This window comes from Panicum virgatum, chromosome 5N (genome assembly GCF_016808335.1).
Source record: "Panicum virgatum strain AP13 chromosome 5N, P.virgatum_v5, whole genome shotgun sequence".
Classification (NCBI taxonomy): Eukaryota; Viridiplantae; Streptophyta; class Magnoliopsida; order Poales; family Poaceae; genus Panicum; species Panicum virgatum.
In genome coordinates, this window is record NC_053149.1 from 53,719,822 (window position 1) to 53,728,472 (window position 8,651).

The following is an 8,651-nucleotide window of genomic DNA, read 5'->3' on the forward strand; positions in this document are numbered from 1 at the left end:
TGCTTGACAGCCTAAAAGTATCTCCAACAGACATTGTAAAAAGAATAAAGTCCATTTTTGACCATCCAACTATCGCCTAAGTTTGATTTTGGTCGTGCAACTCCAAAATCGGGTATCCTTGACTATTGAACTATCAAAACCGTTCATATTTGAGCATCCGGTGGTTTTGCTCGGTAGTTTTTATGACAATGTCAGTTTTTATGGTAATGGAGTGAGATCGGGTCTCATCAGAGACTAGTAGAGGGGCGGAAGAGATGGAGGCCGGCTTTTAAATAGGTCGAATAGCCTGTTAGCTGTGTCATATCCAGGCCAGCAGTTCGTGTTGGGCCCGGTCTCGGCCTAGATGCGGCACAGTACATCGGGTCGGATCGACACCGATACTATTCATAGTGGGTCGGGTTAGGTTAGGGTCGTATTTTTTTCGACGAACCAACGGAGGGCAAGGTGCCCACCTGAAATTGTATTCGAACATAGCTGCCGCGGCAGCCGAGTGTTTTACAGGCGGTTGCCCATATGTTCAGAGCAAGCTCGGGGCTCAGAGCAAAAAAAAAAAGGGGGGGGGGGGGGGAGGGGAGTGAACCATGGAGAGGTCACATTACATTACTAAGAGAGCTACACCCACTGCTTGGACACCACGCTCACTGTTAAGGTTGCGGTGGCTCTCGGGGCACGAGGTTTTGCCTGGCTGCCGCGACTCTCCATGGCGGCCGAGCATGAACTCGCCCTGCTGGACACTGCGCTTGCTGCGGTGCCCCTCACCCTGGGGCATGATCAGCGCTTCGTCACGGCCTCTCCATCCTCGGCGTTCCATGTCAGCCTCGTCTATGCGACGATCCGTGCCACGGCGGCGACTGCTCCCCCTCCGTTCGCTGAAATCAATTGGGACAACTTTGCGCCAACCAAGGTCCAGATTGTGTTCTGGCTTCTACGCCTCGGGAGAACCATAACGCGGGAGCGCCTGCACCGTCATGGCTGCCTCGACACCGACATCTGCCCCTTCTACCCTTCGGTTGAAGATGCTGAATACCTCTTCGTGAGATGTCCCCGCCTCCAAGAGCTCTGGGAACGGGTCCTCGCCGGCCTCCACACCCCGACCCGGCTGTCCTCCATGCTTTCCTCGCTGGCCTCCAACCTGGGCCTTGATGAAGCCTCCACTCACACATCTTCTGGTGTGTGTGGAAGACTCGGAATCGCATGATCTTCGATAACATTGCACTCGGCACTGAAGGCATCATCGCTGCAATGAACTCGCATCTCCGGCTCTGGGTTCGCCGCGCCCCGCGGCGAGTCGACAGGGTTGATTTTTTCGTGCCGTGCCTCGTGCGGCCCACTATGATCAGCCCGTTTGGCCATCTATAACTCAACGTGTTGGCCAATTAATGCATACTCTTTCTTTGAACGGGATGATCAAGTCATGCTAGATCGAAACATCTCTCTGATTCCAAGCACACAGCCACGGCAGAGAGCAGACTAGCTAGAACAGGCTAATTCCGATCCAGTGTCGTAATTCAGGAACTCGAAGATTCCCTCGATTGTATTCAGGTATCCCAATTACATGATCTCTATCATTAACAAACTACAGGATACAGACAATCACCAATTCGTGATTCATGGAGAAAAAGACGATCATTGTAGCTTCACTGTGCTAATGACAAATAATATTATATCATCGCAAAAAAAATCATCAATCAATAACTTATTAAGCGATGAGATCTGCGATCACGTAATTAAAGGCTATCGGACGTAGTGTAGTGTTCAGTCTTAAGGAAGAGAGACAATCATAAGCTAAAGCAATCTGCCAATTAAACAATCTGATTGTACAGCAACTAGCTAGCCTACAGAGTTAGGCTTATAGCACTCGGCCACGCGCGGGTGCCCATCCAGCTCGACGTCGCAGACGAACGACTCCCCAGGCCAGCCCGAACTCGACCTGGATCTGCGCCACGCCCAACCTCCTCTCGTCCGTCATGAGCCGAAACAGATCACCGGGCACGCCCACCCCCGCGCTGGTCGCCTTCACCGGCAGCGCCAGAACCTCCTTGTCCCCCAGCTCGAACCTCGGCGTGCGCCCACGCGCTAGGGGGACGCCCCCGTAGGAGACGACGACGTCGCCGCCGCGGTGCCGCAGGCAGAAGGTGTGTCCGTTGTTGACGCGCACGATGAGGTCGAAGACCGGCGAGGTCGCCCCGGGGGACAGCGCGGGCTGGAGCCCCCCGAAGCCGGCGAGCTCGACGGAGCACGTGGTCGGCTTATTATCAGGGTACGCGATGGACTCCATCGAAGGTAGCATCGTCAGCAAAATGATGAAGCCGTTGATCATGTGACGGAAACGCTAAATTAAAATTCTAATTAAGCGTAATGGACGTCATTTGAATACATCAGCCACATTCGTTTAATAGCTTAATTTGGCGATCCTTTCTCAACCCCCGGCCCGATCGAAACGACACCGATAGTCCCACGCGAAGGTGGGCGCAGATGGTACAAGCACGACAAAATTCTCGAAAATACAACAACTCGACACAATGTAATACATAACTTTTACAAACCTAGTGAAAATACCATAGTTTTACAATCCGAGTTCAAATACACCATGACATACATAATTTACAAAGATTTCATAATGTTCAAACTTTACAATAGCGAAACAAGTTCAAAGAAAAGAACCTGCAACTAAACTAACTCCCTGGCTCAGGTCCAACACAACCGGTCAGACCGGTTCCCAACACCGGACAGACCGGTGCCCCTCGGCCTACACTAACCACCGGTCAGACCAGTCCAAACAGGACAGAGGGCTGCACACTCAGCCCTCGAGGGTGCAACCCGGCTAACTCCTAGCCTAGGAGTCTCGATCCACCACTTCCCACCCCTCTGCATCTCTGCGGATAAACTTGACACAGCAGGGGCAGAAATCAACGTCCGAATGCCCTGTAGTTCGATCCGCTTTAACCTTGCAAGGTGAACCTAACCAACACGGCACGCGTATGCCCCGTCGGACCACACGCACCAACCATTCCCCTCCCCGTCTCGAACTGCAGGAACCAGGCCAACGACATATGGTCAGACGAGCTCAACGTGAGACCACCAAAAGTAAACATATGCATCCCCAATTCTCCGCGACTACTCGACCACCCCTGGAGATGGGTGCGGGTTCCTGTACTTTCGAAGCAAGGCAGTACTCGGCTTACCGGTTTCGACTACCTCCTACTCCCGGCATGCAGCTACTACAATTCAAACTCGATCACAGGGCCAGACAACGAACGGTCCTTAACCGACACAGACGGGGCTAGTCTTTCCCCGATCGGTCTCCAATTTCTTTTCCTTCTCCAACCTATTCCAATATTCCATATACTCAAAATAACAAGATATCCTATATCTCGCGATCTTATTAAGTATAGCATTTCTATCGTCCTATACATACTAGTATAACTCCAGGGAACCTAGGGATCATGCAACTAGAGTTCCAAATAATTCCTAAACCTAATGCACAAGTAATAGAACATATATTGGTGTCATAAATTTGAAATAATAGGGCATGCACCGGGACTTACCTTCGGGTTGCTGCTGGGTACTGGGGTGAACTGAGCCTTGGGCCGGGTTCTCACGCCTCTCCTCCTGCTGGGCCTGCTCCAGCGGCTCCGGTGGCTCCGCAACCACCTCGTACACGACCTCCTCGGCTGCGGTTTCTACACGTATGCAATTGCCATGAGAAATACATAAATGAGTTGCAACCTTAAAATAGCCAATGACTAGATGCAACTACTAGTAATTTACATAAAAATTGCACTCCCTGGCCCAAAACATTCCCCAAAAATCCGGAGTATCCGGACTCCCAAATACGGAGTTTCCGGGCCTATACCTGGAGTTTTCCCCGGAGTGTTCCAAGTCCGGAGTATCCGGGTTTATACCCGAAGTCTCCAGGCTTCACACCATTTTCGCCCAAAAAACTGAAATCTTGATTTTGGCAAAACCAACCCACAAAATTTGAAACCCTTTCAGGCCCTAATAGAATGGTTCATAGGGAGATGATTGACCCTAAAGAAATCGATTTAAACACCCTAGATCGATCAATCCCTTTTTACCCTAGCTCTTAGTACCTTGAGCAAGCTCTCCTTGCAAGAAAACTAAAAAACGAAGCCACTCCATGGTGGAATACCTAGAGAAGATGATCCCCCACGCTGATTTGAGCTTTCTTGGTCTTGGGATTGATTTGGGATGGGGATTTTTGAGTTCTAGAGTTTGGGGAGAGAGAGGGCTCTTGGGGGAGTGAGTGGAAGAGAGAGTAACGAGAGAGAGTGAGAGTGAGAGTGAGCTGTGAGAGAGATGAGTTAGTTTTAATGGTTGTGGGGCCCAGATGGAAAAATTTAGATGACTTAGAAACTCCATATCCGGAGTATCCGGGCCTACGGCCGGAGTATCCGGGCCTACGGCCGGAGTATCCGGGCAGGGTGTTACAATACTTCTCCCTAAAAGAAATCTCATTCCGAGATTTAGAATGAAGATGCCAAATTAAAAAGAAGTCGGAAATTTATATACATTGGTATATTTGGAGTATCTCAGGACATTTGGCCCGAATAAATTCCTCCGTTTCCCAAATAGCTTCTCGCTCGGAGTGATTACTCCACTGAACCTTATAGAAATGACTGATTTGATTGCGAGTGACCCGAGTCTTGTGATCCACAATTTTGATAGGATGCTCTGGATAAACAAGATCGGGCTCTAGTTGCAACTTCTCCATATCAACGACTTTGGTGGGAACACGGAGGCACTTCCTGAGCTGAGAGACATGTAATATATTGTGAACCGCTGTCAATTGGACAGGAAGTTCGAAGCGATATGCTACCGGCCCACATCGCTCAATAATAGGAAAAGGCCCAACATAGTGAGGGGCAAGTTTTTCCTTCACACCAAACCGTTGGACCCCTTTCATTGGAGGTACCCGCAAATAGACATGATCTCCCACTTGGAACGAGATCGATTGACGTTTCTTACCTGCGTAGCTCTTTTGTCGGGATTGTGCAATCTTCAAATTTTTCCGAATAACTTGAACTTGTTCTTCAGCCTCACCAACGATATCAGGTCCATAGAAATTTCTTTCACTGGCTTTTGACTAGTTTAATGGGGTTCTACACCTTCGCCCGTATAATGCCTCAAAAGGAGCCATTCTGATGCTCTCCTGATAGCTATTGTTATAAGCGAACTCAGCTAAGGGTAGACATTCATCCCATTTTTTGACTGTATATGAGTGCACACACTCTGAGCGTATCCTCCAGAATTTGATTGATTCTTTCTGTCTGACCATCTGTCTGAGGATGATAGGCTGAACTGCGGATTATTCGAGTACCCAAGGTGGCATGGAATTGTTCCCAGAACCGTGCAATGAATTGTGCGCCACGATCCGAAATAATTGTCCTGGGTACCCCACGCAAACTCATTATACGACTAATATACAGCTCAGCATAGTATTGTGCTCTATATATGGTCTTCACAGGAAGAAAATGAGCTGACTTCGTAAGGTGGTCCACAATAACCCAAATAGAGTCATGCCCTTTTGAAGTCTTAGGGAGTCCCACAATGAAGTCCATACTAATATCTTCCCACTTCCACGTTGGTATACTCAGAGGCTGCAAGGGACCGGCTGGTCTCAAGTGGCTCGCCTTCACCCTTTTGCAAATATCACACTCTGATACATAGTTGGCAACTTCTCGCTTCATCCTCGTCCACCAAAAACGCTATTTTAGATCTTGATACATTTTATTGCTGCCCGGGTGAATAGAATATCGAGAAAGATGAGCCTCATCAAGAATTTGTTTCCGAAGCTCAAAGTCCTTAGGCACCACCGTCCGATCTTTAAACCAAAGAATCCCCTCACTATCTTGATGAAAACATTGAACATGAGGATCACTCTCACCGAGCCGTTGTCTGATCTTATCCATGCCCACATCATTTTTTTGAGCAGCAACAATTTGATCCCGAAGTGTTGGAGTAAGGGTAATGTTGGTGAGTGTACCCTCAGCTACAATGGCCAAATTCAATTTTTCCATTTCTTGACATAGGGTTGCATGCATGGGTGTTGCTGAGGTGCAGTTGTACTTTGTCATATGGCTCAATGCATCAGCAACGACATTAGTCTTTCTTAGGTGATAATTAATCTCCAGGTCATAATCCTTTATTAACTCCAACCATCGCCTCTGGCGCTAATTTAGCTCGTTCTGGGTGAAGATATACTTGAGACTCTTATGGTCTGAGTATATATGAACAGGGTTGCCCAGAAGATAATGGCGCCAGATTTTTAATGCATGCACCACTGCTGCCAATTCCAGATCATGCATGGCATAATTGTCCTCATGTCGCCTGAGGGCTCTGGAAGCATAAGCAATTACCCTCTGGTCTTGCATGAGTACACAGCCGAGGCCCATACCTGTTACATTTAATACATATCAAGGGCCGAATAATAGCTGGCTGGATTAAACAGGGGTGAGGACACAGTGGGGACTCGTACCTGATGCATCACAATATACATCAAAGGACCGAGTAATATCCGGCTGAGCCAGGACAGGGGCAGACGTCAGAAGCTTTCTCAGGGTCTGAAAAGCCTGCTCACATTTGTCATCCCAATTAAATCTCACCCCTTTCTTGAGTAATTTAGTCATGGGTCTAGCAATTTTTGAAAAGTCCGGTACAAATCGGTGATAATAACCTACTAGCCCAAGGAAACTCCGAATCTCTGAAACAGACTCCGGAGTCTTCCAATTCAATACATCTTGAATCTTGTTGGGGTCCACAGAAATACCCGCCTCAGAGATAATATGGCCCAAAAACTGGACTTCTTTGAGCCAGAAATCACATTTACTGAATTTAGCATGCAACTTGTGCTCTCTGAGATGCTGGAGAACAATGCGAATGTGTTCAACATGTTCTTCTTCATTCTTGGAATATATAAGGATGTCGTCAATGAAAACCACGACAAACTTATCCAGCTCAGGCATGAATACCGAGTTCATGAGGTACATGAAGTGAGCAGGGGCATTTGTTAGCCTAAAAGACATGACTAGATATTCATACAGCCCATATCTAGTGGAGAAGGCCGTCTTGGGAATATCTTCAGCTCTAATTTTTATCTGATGATAACCAGAGCGGAGATCAATTTTTGAAAATACCCGAGCCCCGAATCGCTGATCAAACAGGATGTCGATTCGGGGGAGTGGGTATTTATTCTTGATTGTGACAGCATTCAAAAGTCTGTAGTCCACACACAATCTGAGGCTTTGATCTTTCTTTTTAACAAAGAGTGCTGGATAGCCCCAATGTGAAGTGTTAGGACGGATATACCCCTTATCAAGCAACTCTTGCAATTGTTTCTTTAGCTCGGCTAGCTCATTGGGTGGCATACGATAGGGTCTTCTAGAGATGGGTGCCGTGCCCGGTTGCAACTCAATGGCAAACTCCACATTTCGATCCGGTGGCATGCCAGGCAAATCATCCGGGTATTCACATACCACCAGTATGTCAGCCAAAGTCTTGCCCTTAACCTGATTCACCGTAGGAGTCACTGATATGTGATCCCTCAAGTTCAATGTCATACTACCATGAATAGAAGATTTGATGTGCACAGATTGTGAGGTCGTGTCCAGAATAACTCACTGACCCTCCATCCAATTCATGCCCAATATAATATCTATCCTTTGTGTTGGTAACATTATTAGGGCTGTAAAAAAATTTTTCCATGCAAATACAGGGGTACTTGCTTGACAAACTGATTAGTGATCAACTTTACCCCAGGTGAGTGAATATGATACGGCTTGGGCATACTCTCTATCTTCAGCCCCAATCTAACCGCACATTCTTTGCTAATAAAAGTATGAGACGCCCCTAAATCAAATAATACTGTAACGGGTTGATCGTTTACTGAGAACGTACCCGCCATCACTGGAGCTCCCTCAGGAATACCCTCGAGGGTGGTGTAGTGCACTTGCCCCGGCTTGAAATGAGCCACGTGCTGCTTCTGGCTCTGCTGACCGGACTGCTGGCCCTACTTTGGTGGCATCGGGCAGTTCCGTGCAAAGTACCCCGGCTGCCCACAGTTGTAACACGGAAACAAATTGGGGGCATACCCCCGGCTACTACACTCAAACATTCTACTCCCTCTGCTGAGGAACAGGAGACCTGACCGTCCCCTGAGGCTGTGTGTACTGGGGTGGCCGATACCCCCACTGCTTCTGTGGCTGGTGCTGAAACGAGGCTCTCTGTGGGCCAGACTGGACAAGGCGAAACCGCTGTGGGGCACTACTCGAAGATCCTGCTGCTGGTGCTTTTCTCTTTTTCTCTGCCTTATGAGCCAGGTGGGCGTCCTCCTATATGATAGCCCCATTGACTAACTCACTGAAGCTGTTAAACTTGACCATCGCCAAGCGATCCTGGAGCTTGCTGCTAAGCCCCTGCCTGAAGCAGGCCTGCTTCTTCTCATCGGTGTCCACATGGTACCCGGCATACTGTGATAGGGTGTTGAAAGCATGAGAATACTGTAGCACACTGTTATTGCCCTGCTTCAGGGTCAAGAACTCTGTGAGCTTCCTTCTGATCACCCCCGCGGGAATATCATGTGCCCTGAAAGTTTTCTTGAACTGTGCCCAAGTAAACCGAGTGTCTGCCGG

At 48.3% G+C, this 8,651-nt stretch overlaps 1 pseudogene; it reads right to left on the reverse strand.

Moving 5' to 3' along the window:
* Window positions 1–1,830: 1,830 nt before the first annotated feature.
* On the reverse strand, window positions 1,831–2,278 carry LOC120674936 (annotated as a pseudogene).
* Between the last annotated feature and the right edge of the window lie 6,373 nt (window positions 2,279–8,651).